Here is a 15,625-nt window from a genome sequence, read left to right on the forward strand (position 1 = left end):
GATAGCGTCAGAGAAAGTGAACAAGTTTGGAAACTAAACCCTATGGGGGAAATGTGATTTTTTCAAACTTAGTTTATGAGAGAAAAGTTAATTTTTTAAATTTAGGGGGAGAAATGAAATCATATTTAAGTTTATTTTTAATATTAAATATGAAATAACGATTTTACCCTTACTACCGTTAATTTTAACTGCTCATAGATGAATATTTAGAATTATCAAAATTAACAAGAAAAACTTTAAGAATTTAGCATAATTTGGGTGAAAAATAGTCCTTTAGCCTAAAAAAAAAAAGGAAAGAGAGGGGGGGGGGGGGGGGGGGGGGGGGGGAACCTCGGGTGAGGGCATAATGACTTTGACGTAAACATTTTAATTACGAGGTCAATTGTATAAAAAATTTTATATATATAACCTTTATTTCGCTTACATATCTCAATCGTTATTATCATAATTTATGATATATAAAATTTTAAATGATTATACATAAAAAAAATTTTTATATAATATTTATTTCTTTTATATATCTCAATTGTTATTATCGTTTTCCATAGCTCGTAAAGTTTTGAATTGCTACAACAATTGATTATGAGACGCAAAACAACAATTGATCAAAGGAAATTGCAGCAGCAACATGATCTCATAGCAGGAGTTGAAATGACACAAATTACACCTTCAGTTCTACTTATTTTCAATCCTTACGTGGGATCACGTCTCCAGACCCGAATGGTTTTTGTTGATACAAATTTCTAAATTATTAAAAAAAAACCGTTGTAGACGAGGAATAAAACAATATTTTTGAAGTGACTCAGCTCGTTGCTTGGGACCCCCATCGTTATGTTATTTAAGTTTACGAGAAATTCAAAGGGACACAAATTACACCTTCAATGAATTTAAATTAAATTATTTTTTATTTAAATCAAATTTAATTGGAAAATGGTTGAAGTTTATATAATTCGGACCTGCCCGTAAAGCTTAGATATGACGATAAAAAATTTTTGAATTAGGGTTTGTAACCATATGACCCAGCCCTCTCTAACTCAGCCGGTGCAGTGCCGCCCGTGCTGCCATTATCCCTATTCTTCTCTCCCCTTCTGACTTTTCTCAAAAAGAAAAAAAAAAACCAACAAACATTATTTATTCATTTATTTAGTTTCTTATTTTTTGGTTCCTTTGATTGTTGGAAACAATGGCTCAGGTTCAGCTGCAACCACAGACTCCAGTAAGTGCGGCAGCAAATGGACTTACAAGCCATGGTGTTGGAGTGCAACAGTTTGTTTCTACTGCTCTTTACATTGGAGATCTTGACCAAATTGTCAACGATTCCCAGCTTTATGATTTCTTTAATCGGGTGGGTCAAGTCATGTCTCTTCGGGTCTGTAGAGACATGACCACCCGCCGCTCTCTTGTTTACGGCTATGTTAATTATAGCAATCCCCATGATGGTTAGTTACTGACTTTACCCTTTTTTTGGTGGAATTGAGTTGAAATTTACTGCGTTATTTGTTTATGGTTTAATATGTTTGCTGTGATCTTCTTAATAATCAAATGTATTTGTTTCATTGCAATCATATGAACAATACTGAAATAACGACCTAAAACTAAATTTACCATTGAATGAATTTTGCAAAAACAACTAAGGCAAAATAATTCATTGGCTTTCACTTACCATTTTTAGTCTGGAGTACGAGGTCATCAATAGCACTGTTGCAGTTCATTATACAGAAATTTGTAATCGGTTTTTGTTACAGTTATACATATCTGATTCGTTTGGCTATAGTTTTGCATCATAAGATACTTGAACAGTTTTAACATTTTAAAATCATTCACATCATCTAATGTGAAGATAACTATGAAAATCAAATTAGATAGAGACTTCATATGATTGACTGGAGGTGAAAGCAATTGAGTTGCAGGGAGTAGATGTTCTCTTTGGTGCAGACTTGATAAGTTTTAAATTATAATAGCTGATTCTGTATTTGCATATCAAATCCTACTGATGCTGTACATTGTTGCGAAAAATTTATAAACCAAGAACTAGGATTTTTACGATACTGATGTATCTGAAAACTTTGGGAATGGTAAAATTTGAAATTATGTGATTGATGGTGACTGTCTTTGTGCTCTGTTGGTTGCAGCAAACATGTGAATGTATGTTTGAAAGTAGATTGCAACTACTGTTCTATTATTGCTGGAAATAATTTTGTTTATTTTCTATTGATGACAGTGGCAAGGGCATTGGGTGTGTTGAATTTTACTCCTCTGAATGGCAAGCCAATTAGGATAATGTTCTCTTATCTCGACCCTGCTATCCGTAAAAGTTGGGCTGGAAATATATTTATCAAGGTATGACGTGTGTTTGATTATGCAAACTGTTAACTTGGCAGTTCATATGCCTATTTTCTTCATTATACTAATTTTTCTGTGTTTGGTTTCTTGACTCTTTTGTCATGGAAGAATTTGGACAAGTCAGTCGACAACAAAGCTCTACATGATACATTTTCTATATTTGGGAATATTTTATCTTGCAAGCTGGCTACTGACATTTCTGGTCAAACAAAAGGGTATGGTTTTGTACAATTTGATAACGAGGAGTCTGCTAAAAGTGCCATTGATAAGCTGAATGGCATGCTACTGAATGACAAGCAAGTGTTTCTTGGGCCCTTTCTGCATAAGCAGGAAAGAGAGTCGTCGACAGAGAAGATAAATTTTAACAATGTTTATGCTAAGAATTTTGCAGAATCAACAACTGATGATGATCTGAAGAAAATATTTGGTGAATATGGAACTATTACTAGTGCTGTAGTTATGAGAGCTGCAGATGGAAAATCCAAATGTTTTGGATTTGTCAATTTGAGGATCCAGATGATGCAGTGCGAGCTGTTGAGGCTCTTAATGGAAAGAAGTTTGATGATAAGTAGTGGTATGTAGGGAAAGCACAGAAGAAGCCTGAAAGAGAAGTTGAGTTGAAAGGGCAGTTTGAGCAGAGTTTAAAGGAGGCTGTAGATAAATTTGAAGGACTTAATTTATATGTTAAAAATCTAGATGATATCATCACTGATGATAAACTAAAGGAATTATTCACAGAATTTGGCACAATTACGTCATGCAAGGTATGTTATCAATATATATAATTCGGTTAGTTGTGAGCTTATATTTAATCTCTCTCTCTCTCTCTCTCTCTCTCTCTCTCTCTATCTATCTACCTCAATCTATCTCTATCTCTAATCTCTCTTTAATTTAACAGGTTATGCGTGACCCCAATGATATAAGTAGAGGATCAGGATTTGTTGCCTTTTCAAGTGCTGAGGAAGCATCACATTCTGTAAGTTGAGATTGTTTTATGGTTACTTTAATTTTTTTTCTCATGCATCTTTCTTTAACTTTTCCTTCCTAAATTTCTTCTTGCCTCTTTTTTTACCCTATAGCTCATGGAGATGAATGGTAAAATGGTAGTTAGCAAACCACTTTATGTTGCTCTCGCTCAGCGAAAATAAGAAAGAAGAGCAAGGTTGCAGGTATATCAACTAATAAATTTAGTTTTCCCCATTATTCCTATAGGTGAAAATATTCTCTAAAGTAAACTTTTGTTACTAACATAAAAAATGGTGGTTGTTTTCTCTATGCTACTACTGCAGAGGTAAATTATTATATCTGTTGTTCTGGTTTCTTTTAAAAAACTTTTCTATGGAAGCTTACAGATTTTAAGTACAAATCAACTCATGATAAATTTATTTATCGAAAGAAGTGTAGCATATGGTTCTAAGACTTTTCACAGGCCCTTTCAACAAGCACAGTTCTCACAAATGCGTCCTGCTGCTATGGGTCCTGTTGTTGGCCCTCATATGCCCATGTGTCCACCTGGAGCTCCAGGTCTGAGACAACAATTATTCTATGGTCAAGGCCCTCCTATCATTCCTCCTCAAGTAATTGATTCTCTCCTGTTGGTTATTGTGAATAACCTTGAGAAAAATATTCTATATCAAAAGAGTGAATTTACATCAATATTTATATGAAATTCTAAATCCTACTTTAGGAAAGAGTATATGTACTTTCCTAGTTTACAAAGATACAATCACCCTAATTATTTGCTTCCTAATTTAGAGATACAACTCATATACAACTCAACACTTTCCCTCAAGCTGGAGCATACAAATCATATGCACCAAGCTTGTTACAAATGAATTCAATACGAGGACTTCTAAGAGACTTAGTAAGGATATCTGCAAGCTGATCATTGGAGCTGACATGGTTGGTAGTTATATACCCTGATAAAATCTTTTCTCAAATGAAATGACAGTTTATTTCTATATGTTTCGTTCTTTCATGGAATACTAGATTAGAAGCAATATGAAGTGTTGCCTGGTTATCACAAAGTAGCTTCATTTGTGATATATCTGCAAATTTTAACTCCTGAACCGATTGTTTCAACCATACAAGCTCACAGGTAGCTAATGTCATAGCACAATATTCTGCCTCTGCACTTGATATAGCCACAATATCTTGCTTTTTACTTTTCCATGAAACCAAGTTACCACCAACAAGAATACAATATCCAGAAGTCGATCGTCTATCAGACGGAGATCTTGCCCAATCAGCATCAAAATATCCAACAATCTGAGTATGACCTTTGTCTTCATAGAGTAATCCTTTCCCTGGTGCTCTCTTAATATACCTCAAGATCCGAATAACTGCCTCCCAATGAGAATCACACAAAGATTGGAGGAATTGACTGACAACACTAGCTGGAAAAGAGATATTTGGTCCTGTGATAGTCAGATGGTTGAGTTTACCTACTAACCTCCGATACTTCCCAGGGTTTGCAACTGGCTCCCCTTGTCCTGGCACAAGTCTAGTATTAGGGTCCATAGGAGAATCAATAAGTTTACAATCCAACATCCCTGTCTCTTCCAAGATATTCAAGGTATACTTCCTCAGAGAGATAATAATACCTGTCTTAGACTGAGCAACTTCTATCCCAAGAAAGTATTTAAGTGTTCCCAAGTCCTTGGTCTGGAAATGATTAAATAGATGATGTTTTAATTGATCGATATCCTCCTGATCATCACCAGTGATAACAATATCGTCGACATAAACAACCAGATAAATGTACTTTCCTCGTGACGTGTGTCTGTAAAATACAGAATGATTCGACTCACATTGAGTCATACCAAATTCTTGAATAACTGTACTAAAGCGTCCAAACTAGGCACGTGGAGATTGTTTTAGACCGTATAGTGAGCGTCGAAGTTTACAAACCAAATCAGACTCCCCCTGAGCAACAAAACCAGACAGCTGCTCTATATATATCTCCTCCTGAAGCTTACCATGAAAAAAGACATTTTTTATGTCTAACTGAAACAACGGCCAATGACGAATGGCAGCCATAAATAAAAATAACCGAACGGAGGACATCTTGGCCACTGGAGAGAATGTGTCACCATAATCTAAACTATAGATCTGAGTATAACCTTTAACAACCAACCGAGCCTTGAGACGATCAATAGTACCATGAGGACAAGTCTTGACTGTGTAAACCCAATGATAGCCAATAGTGGAGTGACCCGGAGGTAATTTAACCAATTCTCAAGTACCATTATGATGTAACGCAGTCATTTCATCCACCATTGCTTGCCTCCAACTTGGATTAGAAAGAGCCTCACTAACAGATTTAGGAACTAAAATGGAAGATAAAGAGGACACAAAGGCATAATATGGTGAGGATAAACGGTGATAACTAATAAAGGTATAAATAGGATTAGGGTTACGAGAGGATCTTACAACTTTACGGATGGCAATAGGAAATTGGTCATCAGGAGGTAGGACCTCAGTCGGGCTAGATGCAGGAACAGGAAGTGAGTCAACAGGAGCCGTTGGAGCAATAGAAGTGATATCAGTACCTGCAGGAGAGTCAACGATCGGGGAAACAGGTTCTAGATCTTGTGTGTGTAGATTGTGGGACGACTGTAGGGCGTACATCAAAAGTAGGAATAAAAGTAGGTAATGGAAGACTCTCAGTGACAGGAGATTGGATTTCAGATGAAGAGAAGTAAGAAGAGGACTCGAAGAAAGTAACATTAGTGGATATAAAATAATGACGTGTCGTAGGAGAGTAACATTTGTAACCTTTCTGGAGATGAGAGTAACCAAGAAATATACATTTGATAGACCGAGCAGATAGTTTATCAAGATCTGGGGAAAGATTATGTACAAAACATGTACAACCAAAGACACGTGGAGGAATAGTGTATAACGGGCCAATAGGGAAGAGAATTGAATACAGAATCTGATTTTGCAATACTGATGAGGGCATCCGATTAATGAGATAGCAAGCAGTGAGAACTGCATCAACCCAAAAATGTATAAGAGCATGTAAGTGTAATAATAATGTACGAGCTGTTTTAATAAGGTGTCTGTTTTTGCACTCAGTAACCCCATTTTGTTATGGGGTATAAGCATAGGAAGACTGATGAAGAATCTCTTGTGAAGACATGAAATTGGTGAAAGAAGTAGAAAAATATTCACTGGCATTATCACTACGTAATGTGTGTATAGAGGAATTAAATTGTGTTTTAACTTTAGCACAAAATGATTGAAAATGAGAAAATAACTCAAACCGACTTTTCATTAAAAATATTCACGTGCAACTCGAATAATCATCAATGAATGTCACACTATATTGAAAATTTAAAGTAGACTTGACTTGACAAGGACTCCACACATCGGAGTGAACTAACTCAAAAGGAGACGAAGCTCGGTTATTGACACGTCTTGGGAAGGAACTACGAGATTGCTTCTCAAGTTGACAAGATTCACACTCAAGAGATGACAAACTGGATAAACGAAGGACCATCTTCTGAAGCTTGGATAAACTAGGATGCCCCAAACGATTGTGGAGAAAAGTTGGAGACTCAATAGCAGTGCAAGCAACTGAAGAAGGAAGTGACAAGTGATAAAGCCCTTGTGACTCACGTCCTGTGCCAATCGTCTTGCCCGAACTTCGATCCTGTATAACAAAGGCATCATTAGTAAATGTAACGAAACAATTCAAGACTCGTGTTAATTTACTAACTGAAACGAGATTAAATGGGCAATTAGGAAGATAAAGAACAGAATCTAAAGATAGATTGGGTAATGGATTAGCATGTCTTACGACTTTAACTAAAGATTTTGTGTCATCCGCTAGTGTAACAGAAGAAAAAGATTTTGAATGATTAAAATGTGAAAATAAACTAAAGTTACCAGAAATATGATCCGAGGCACCTGAATCTCGGACCCAAGGTCCTAGAGTAGAGGATTGTGATAAGCAAGCAATCGAATTACCAGACTGTGCGAAGGAAGCAACTTCCTAATTATTTACTTCCTAATTTAGAGATACAACTCATATACAACTCAACAGTTATGATCTCATCATTCTAGTCTATTTTAGTTACTCTATGCAATGGATGGCTCTTTGTTCCACTGGCTATTATTTTGCCTTGTATGGCTGAAGTTAGCTCAGTTATAGATTTACACCATTTTAAGTTTTCATAAAACTATCATTTATGAATATTTTGTTTACTTTATCTCCTAAATGGGAGGATCTAAAAGTTACTAACCAAAGGGAAATTAATGCAAGCTAATAAGGTAGCAGATTGGTTACCAACTCCTTTGCGGCTTTGAGTTCATGCTTGTGATTTGACTTTTGGATCTCTCAACTCCTGAGTTCCATTTCTATTTATAGTTTAAGCAAGTTTTGTCTATTTAGAAAATTCAAGCTACTGATTCTCATTCTAGTTGTCAATCGTAGTGTTAATTTATCTTTGAAGTCATATATGCTTCCCACTTTCGACTTTTAGAATCACTGAATGCAATTGAAATTTATTGCCTGTGGTGTAAGGAAACTTTATTCTATTATATCATTCCTGAAATATGATAAACCATTTCTAGTCATATTGATGCTGATAGTTTATATTCAGGTGCTAACAGCTGATCTCTTATTTTCCTTTCTGTGAATTATGTCAGCCTGGATTTGGATATCAGCAGCAACTTGTCCCTGGAATGAGGCCAATTTTTTTTGTGCCAATGGTCCAGCCAGGTCAGCAGAATCAGCAGCCTGGAGGCAGACGATCTGGAGCTGGCCCCCTGCCACAAGCACAGCAACCTATTCCACTAATGCAGCCACAGGTATCAGTAATCTGTCGTCCAGATTTTCTTATGTGTGATGCTTTGGGTCCAGTTTTACATCAATTTGTCTATTTTATATGTTCTATTCCTCACAGATGAAATTACTTATTTGGCTAATAATCTCTCTTTTATTGTCACGATTAAATATAGATGCTTCCTAGAGGACATGTCTACCACAACCCTCCTGGTCACAATGCAGATGTTCCTATTTCTGGTGTTCCTGGAGGCATGCTTCCTGTCTCTTATGACATGGGTGGAATGCCATTCAGAGATAATATACCTATGCAGACTGGGGCATTAGCTTCTACCCTTGCTAATGCAGCACCAGATCAACAGAGGACAGTAAGTTCCTGTGTTACTTGTATTTTATTTGTCTTTACAATGGCTTTATTAAAGTTTTGGTCATTTACTAAATGGACCAACATTTTGACCACGGGAATTTTTCTTTCTTTTGTGAATTATATAGTTGCTGGGAGAACATCTATACCCTCTTGTAGATCAGTTAGAGCATGATAATGCTGCAAAAGTGACAGGCATGCTTTTAGAAATGGACCAGACTGAGGTTTTGCACTTGCTAGAGTCACCAGAAGCATTGAAAGCCAAAGTTGCTGAGGCAATGGAAGTCTTAGGGCATGTAGCTCAGCAACAGCAGATTACTAGCTCAACTGACCGGATGGCCTCATTGTCACTGAATGACAGCGTTGTTTCTTGAGTTCTAATGGAGTGAGTATAGCTATACTAGCCAGCAGAGCAAGTACTTGATTTTGGCTGTAAGTTTTGGGTTGATGATAAATTTTTCCTACTTTAACATAGATAGAAGTCAGTTGAATCCTTTTGGTATTGAATTATCTTTGTAGTATTACCATAAAGATATCCACAGATTTCCATTTGTTTGGTTATAAAATAGTGAGATTTGATCTGTTTATTTTTCATTGGTAACCTTTTTTAACCAAATTTTGATATATGATAACCTTGTTAAGAGAAGCTCTATAACAAATCTTGGGATCAGCTTGGGTTAACCTTTTTTAGCCAAAATTAACTGTTTACCTTTGTTCATTTATTAAATTTAAGAGTACTCAAATCAAGTTACAAGTGAAGCAAAATCAGCTGCTTCTCGCAATTTCTTGGGCAGGTTATTATGATATATGATATCTGCATTCCAGAGTTTCATCATTCTGATCAGTTGCATTATTAGTGGTGAAAGCATTGTTCTGTTTAAGTGATGATAAATTTTGTAAGAACTGTCCAGAGTTCAGACTTTGATTATATGATCGAGGACCGGAGGTATGATAATTGAGTTATTCTTACCGGGATGGTGAGTTTTGATACATCAACATAATTGTTATGTGAGGTATACCTAATAATCAAAAGTGGCTGAACATAAAGCTTTATTCAAGATGAAGGCGCCATAGTTGAACATAGAGCTGAGTTTTCGAGGCAGTCTGAGGCAGATGGAACTTAACTCAACATATTCATGGTCGACAGGCTAGTGCTGACTAAATTGTGATATAGTAATAATAGTGGGGACGAAAAATCAGCCGGGGTGGGTGTTTTAACAGTTCCCACTTGCCCAGAAAATGCTGGTGCAATCAGTCTTTAAATTTATGGAGACAATAATAGGGTGTCTTGAATCAACATAATTATTTCTCTGCGTATATCTTGATTTGAGCTATAGCTAGGCCTTTTAAACTCCATCTATTCAGTCATATGCGTCAGATAATAAGAGAATAAATTTTTCCTATTAACCGGTTTCACCCCTTGATGTACTTTACTTACACTAGAAGCAGAAGCAGTGGGTATTGTGCACTAGTATGTTTCTTTTTCTTTTTCTTTTTTAATGAAGAATTTTACTCTAATTGAAATTAATCATATTAAATAAGGTAATTGATTATATTATCATTAAATTAGGTAATTTAAGAATTTGATCTTGATATAATATCAGAGAATTTAAATCTATATTTTTTTTTATGTATAATTTGTTTTTTTTGATCATTTAATCTATTTCTGTGAGTTGCACACCAAGATGTTAATTTGTACATTTGGGGTTAGGCCATGCTAGCACTTAATGAGTTAGGAGTTTTAAAACCAACCACTGCCATAAAAAGGAAAGTTTCTGAAACATGGCGTACAAATCTGGCACGCTCTGCTTTATCTTTCAATGAGTGGTCACCCTTTTAGCCGCATTAATAGTAATGTAGCCCTTTATTTTGTAATGCCGTTTTCACTAAAATGGGATTTGGTGACTGTGGTTAACCATGTGGAATCTTCAAATTAAAGGTTTAGATTCAAAGATTTGATACAATAATATTAAGGTCAAATTTTTAACTAAGTAAAATTAGTAGATTAATCACTAAATCAGCTCAATATTATTGTGTTAGTATTTAATATAGAAAGATGTTAGGATAATATTATGTATATATGTCTCTCATAAAGAAATCAAACAATCACACGTATGAATTAACATTAGATCATGTGACTCTAGTTTAGTTTTCTCATATCAAGGCAATTACGAATGAGATATATTTATAAAAATGAAAAATAATCATAAAAATAAAATGTATAATAAGCATCTAAACTTTTTACCGAAAATGCTATGTATGGCCATGTGAAAAGAGTTTTATGTGCTCCCCACAACCAAGTTCCTTTGCCACCACATGAAATCTTAAGGTTTTTGGTCCCCCCCTCTCTTCATTCTTTGCCCCTCTTATTTATTACATGTTGACAAAAATAAGCAAAGTTTTTCTTGTTGCTACAAAGTGGATATAAAACAACCAACCTCTAGCATACATTTCTGTCTTTACCCATTTCAGATTGAAAGCTTGTGTTGTAGCGCCATTATGTTTGATGTTTATCGACCGTCAACTTTAGACATTTTGGCCGTTTGATTTTATTTTATTTTTTCATTTGCGTGATCTTAGAGATGGATTGTCCTTTTTCTAAGGCTTGGGACCATTTATTAAGTGATGTAGTGGGGGGTTGGGACCATCATATTTACAATATGACGTTATTATTAATAATATTGTATATTTAATTTTAAGTATCTAATTAAATATTTAATAATATATTATTATATAATTATATAATTATATAATTTTATCTTAATAATAAAATTATACACTAAATAATTGAATTCTAACAATATATTTATCAAACAAATAAGTTAAAAATATATAAATAATTAAATATATAATTATTATATTAAATAAATTAAAATTTTATCAACATGAAAATATTCTGATCCAATCCATTTTTTTCAAAGTTTTAACTTTTTTTGGTCTTAATGTTCTAATGTTGGTCCACAGGCTAGTGCTACCCTCCAAAATAGCATAGATGGATTCAGTACAATAGTACTAAATATACTATCAACGCTAGAGACAGATGCTCTAAATTTCTTACATTTGATTAATGCCATGTGCATGCCCGAATAATCCGTTTCATTAATGTCGGCATCTGCTTTTTGCGTTTTACTACAGTAGCTCCTTTTTATGTTACATACAACTGGCATGAAAAATGTTCATGAAGATGCGGTGTAAGAAATAACGTATCAACTACGATTGACAGGTTTTGATATTTGAAAAAAAAAAAATTGAGTTAGAGCTAAATTTTTAAAAATTTTAAATTTGGATTAATCCTGAGATAATTTAAAACTAAATTGAATTATGTTTGATTTGACATAAAACTGATCTAATTATCCAAATATTTGAAAAAAATATTATTATGTAAGAATTTTTTAGGGACAAACGGGAGAAATGTTAAGAACAAATATTTAAAAATTAAACGATTTTTTCTTTGCTCTTTAGGTTTTATTTTCTTTTTAAGGGGTGTGATTTTTGGTTCTAGTGGTTTGGAATTTTACTTCTGTTTTTTCTTTGCTATTTTACCTGTTGGTAAGACAAGTTTAGGTTGTGTTTGTACACATACAGTTCATATATATATATATATATATATATATATATATATATATATATATATATCAACAACTAAACAAAGTAGCAAATTGCTTTCATCCAAAAAATATTTGGAGTCAACCAGTTTGAGTGACTCTAGAATAATTGAGACATCCATAACTATGTATTTGTAATTTCTTGATGATCTTGTTGTTGATTATATAAACCAATAATTTCTGCTATATTTTGTATGTAAAACTCTAAAACGTCACAATTAAGTTGTTTGATTTGAAACTTGATTTTTCGACCTAAAATTGGGAACTAATAAACTTTGTATTTTCTTATTTTCAGAATTAATTTTTTTAATCAGTTGTTTTTACCTATAATTTGATTATACAAAATGTCTATTAATAATATCGCTAGTAAAATAAACACCCATCTTGATTTTTTCAAAGAAAGATTATTGTAACTAATAAAATAGTTTTACAACCTTGATCCAAACTGTGACATAATATCTTTCGAAAATTTTATGTATTGACCATATTTACCACTATAAAACTAACAAAAAACGGTATCTCACAAGGAAAAATGTCTATCATTTTATTATAAATATTTATATATTATATATAGTTTGATGTCGGTATAGTGGGTTTACTCCAATTATTTTTTTATTGTTCAAAATTTTTATTTTATGTTTGGGTAGTGAGAATAAGAATGCATTTACTAAAATTATTGACGTATTTTAAAAAGTTTTTAATATATAATTTTTTAAACATGGTAAAGAAAGTGTTGTAATGTGTGTCTTAATTTAATATTTAAAATAATTATTATTATTATATTAATTTCTATATTATTTATTATTTTACCATTATTAATACAAAACTTTTAAAATCTGGTATTATTTAACAAATATTAATAATAAAATATAATATTATCAAGATAAATTTTTATTCGTGGACAAAACGCCGGACAAGGCCAGAAGTATCTTCACCCATTGCCCACGTGCTTTAACCATATCCATGGAGTATTGTTAGAGTTACAGCAATGTGAATCCATGCGGTTAGATCTTCAAACAATTTTAATCTTTGTGGGTCCGTTTGAGTCAACTGTCTTGATTTTTCAACAGTACGAGTAAGATACTATCGACACCGTCCGATGTTTCCAAGCTTGTAGAAGTATTAATGAAGCTCAACCAACTAGGCCCAGCTCACCCCAAGGGAGTGATATTTTTTTATTATTATTATATGTATATATATTTTATATAATTAAATAATTTTAAATTAAAATAAAATAATATTTAATTATATAATAATATATTATTTATATATTTAAATTATATATTAAAAATTATATATGATCATCATCAAATCTGCACATCACGACATTGTAAGTACATTTAGTTGGCTGTACCATATGATTATGCGCCAGATGCACGAAATCTTAATTATATATTATATTTTAATGCAACTGGTCGGTCAGAATCGCTTTTATAAAGGAGTGGACATGTTTATAGTGGAGAAGGGTATTATAGGAAAATAAAGAGAGAGAAGAATACGTGGGAAAGTGGGCTGGGCAGATGACAGAACCGTATATAATGTCAGTTGCGTCCAATTCAACCTCTCTGATTTGACTCAGATGCAATTTTAGGGAAAAGTTTAGTTTCCAAAATACTGTCACAAATAATTATTAAATTGTAATTAAAAAAATATTAATATATTATTTTATTTAAATATTTTATGCTAATTAAAAATTTTTTTTTTTCAGAAGTTGATTTATTTAAGAGGAAGAATTACTAGGGGATGGGATTAGTAGCGTGAGTGTGACGCGCGGGAATAATAGAGTAGAGAATAGGGAGGGAGGTATCGAGGAAGCAATCAATCAAATCAACTCCAGCTTATTTGAAGAGTACAGTAATTTTACCAAAAATACCAGAAACACCAGCACTTCCATATTTTCTCATCCACACATAAAAACATTAAACAATAATAATAATAATAATAATAGTTGTGTACAAAACGGACCAACCGGCCGGCCCCCCCTCTCTTTCTCTTCTTTTGCAGTTTGATTGATGGATGATGGACAAAGATCTTCGGAAAGATTTGCAGCAACTTGTCATTACCAAAAATAAAAAATAAATTATACATTATAATTATATAAACGGAATCCTGGTAAATTTTTTATTATTAATTAATAATAATACTATGAATATATAATTGTTAATTTATATCAAAAAAATTATTAAAATGATATTATTTTTATTTTTATTTATTAATTTTTATAATTAAAATATTTTTAATTTTAATTAATATAATAAATAATATTAGTATATTAAAATAATTAGACTTAATAATATTTGAATAAAATAATATATTACTATTTTTTTATTATTTTTAATCAAATATAATAAATTTTTATTAAATATAATAATAATTTATACATAATAATTGTTAAAATAATCAATCTTTGGATAATATTTTTTTATTTATAGTAACACATTACAAATATATATATAACAATATTATACGTACCTATTTTAAATATATAAATATAGGTATATTTATTTATATTATTATATAATTAAACATTGTTGTATCTTTAATTTAAAATTAGTTTATATAAATATATATAATTTTATTAACACGTGTGTGCAATAAGTTCTATATTTTGGGATGTGCAAGTTAGGCATATATACTATGGAATATTTTCTACTTTTATCAAAGTTTCAAGGGAACCTTATAGTTTCGGATTTATCATGGCTAAATTTCTAATAAAAATATTACTATATTTTAATTACTACTTTTGATCTCATTGGTCACACTCATTTATAATAAAAAATTGGTAAAAAAAACGAATCTTTAATAGGACTTTTTAAATGCAAAGTGTGTACCTAATTTGGGATGTTTGAGTTACAATGTCTTATCTTACCTAATTATAATTTTTTAGTTTAATGAATTTTTATAGCTTAAAAGAATGTCTAAAACAATTTTTTAAAAACCGGGTGAGTGGTTAAATTAGTTATTTCATCCGTTTATAATTTGATTATTTAATTAGATAAAACAAATAAAATATATAAAATATAATTTTAAATATATATTATATAAATCTGATTTTTTTGGTTTAAAATAGTTTTTATGATTCAATAGAATTACCTAATTTAATTAAAATTTGAACAAATTAATATTTATATATAAATTAAATTAAATTAAATTATAAAATCGAATTAAATTATAAACTAGTTTACAATTTAACCAATTTAAAAAATATTGGTCTAAGATAATATAATGTGAGTGGTGTGTTACAATAAACTTTCCCATTTAGTAATAATATATGGTTGACATAAAAACAATTTTCACCAATTAGATTAATTATAAATAACTAGTTATATGATTTATCCAATTATTTTTTAATAACAAAGAAGCTTTAATTAAGCAAAAAGCTTGGGTCTCAATCACGGTAAAAAATTTAATCTTGACAAGTTATAAAGGAACTTGAATCCATGATCTTGTTCAACTTTTTTTTTCACCTAAATTATTTTTAAATATTATTTTTGAATTTATTAAAATTGTATAATATATTTT

At 31.9% G+C, this 15,625-nt stretch overlaps 1 pseudogene; it reads left to right on the forward strand.

Annotated features, from left to right (window-relative positions):
* Positions 1 to 951: 951 nt before the first annotated feature.
* LOC123209059 lies at positions 952 to 9,092 on the forward strand (annotated as a pseudogene).
* The last annotated feature ends 6,533 nt before the right edge of the window (positions 9,093 to 15,625 follow it).

Source organism: Mangifera indica, chromosome 1 (assembly GCF_011075055.1).
Source record: "Mangifera indica cultivar Alphonso chromosome 1, CATAS_Mindica_2.1, whole genome shotgun sequence".
In the NCBI taxonomy this organism is placed as follows: Eukaryota; Viridiplantae; Streptophyta; class Magnoliopsida; order Sapindales; family Anacardiaceae; genus Mangifera; species Mangifera indica.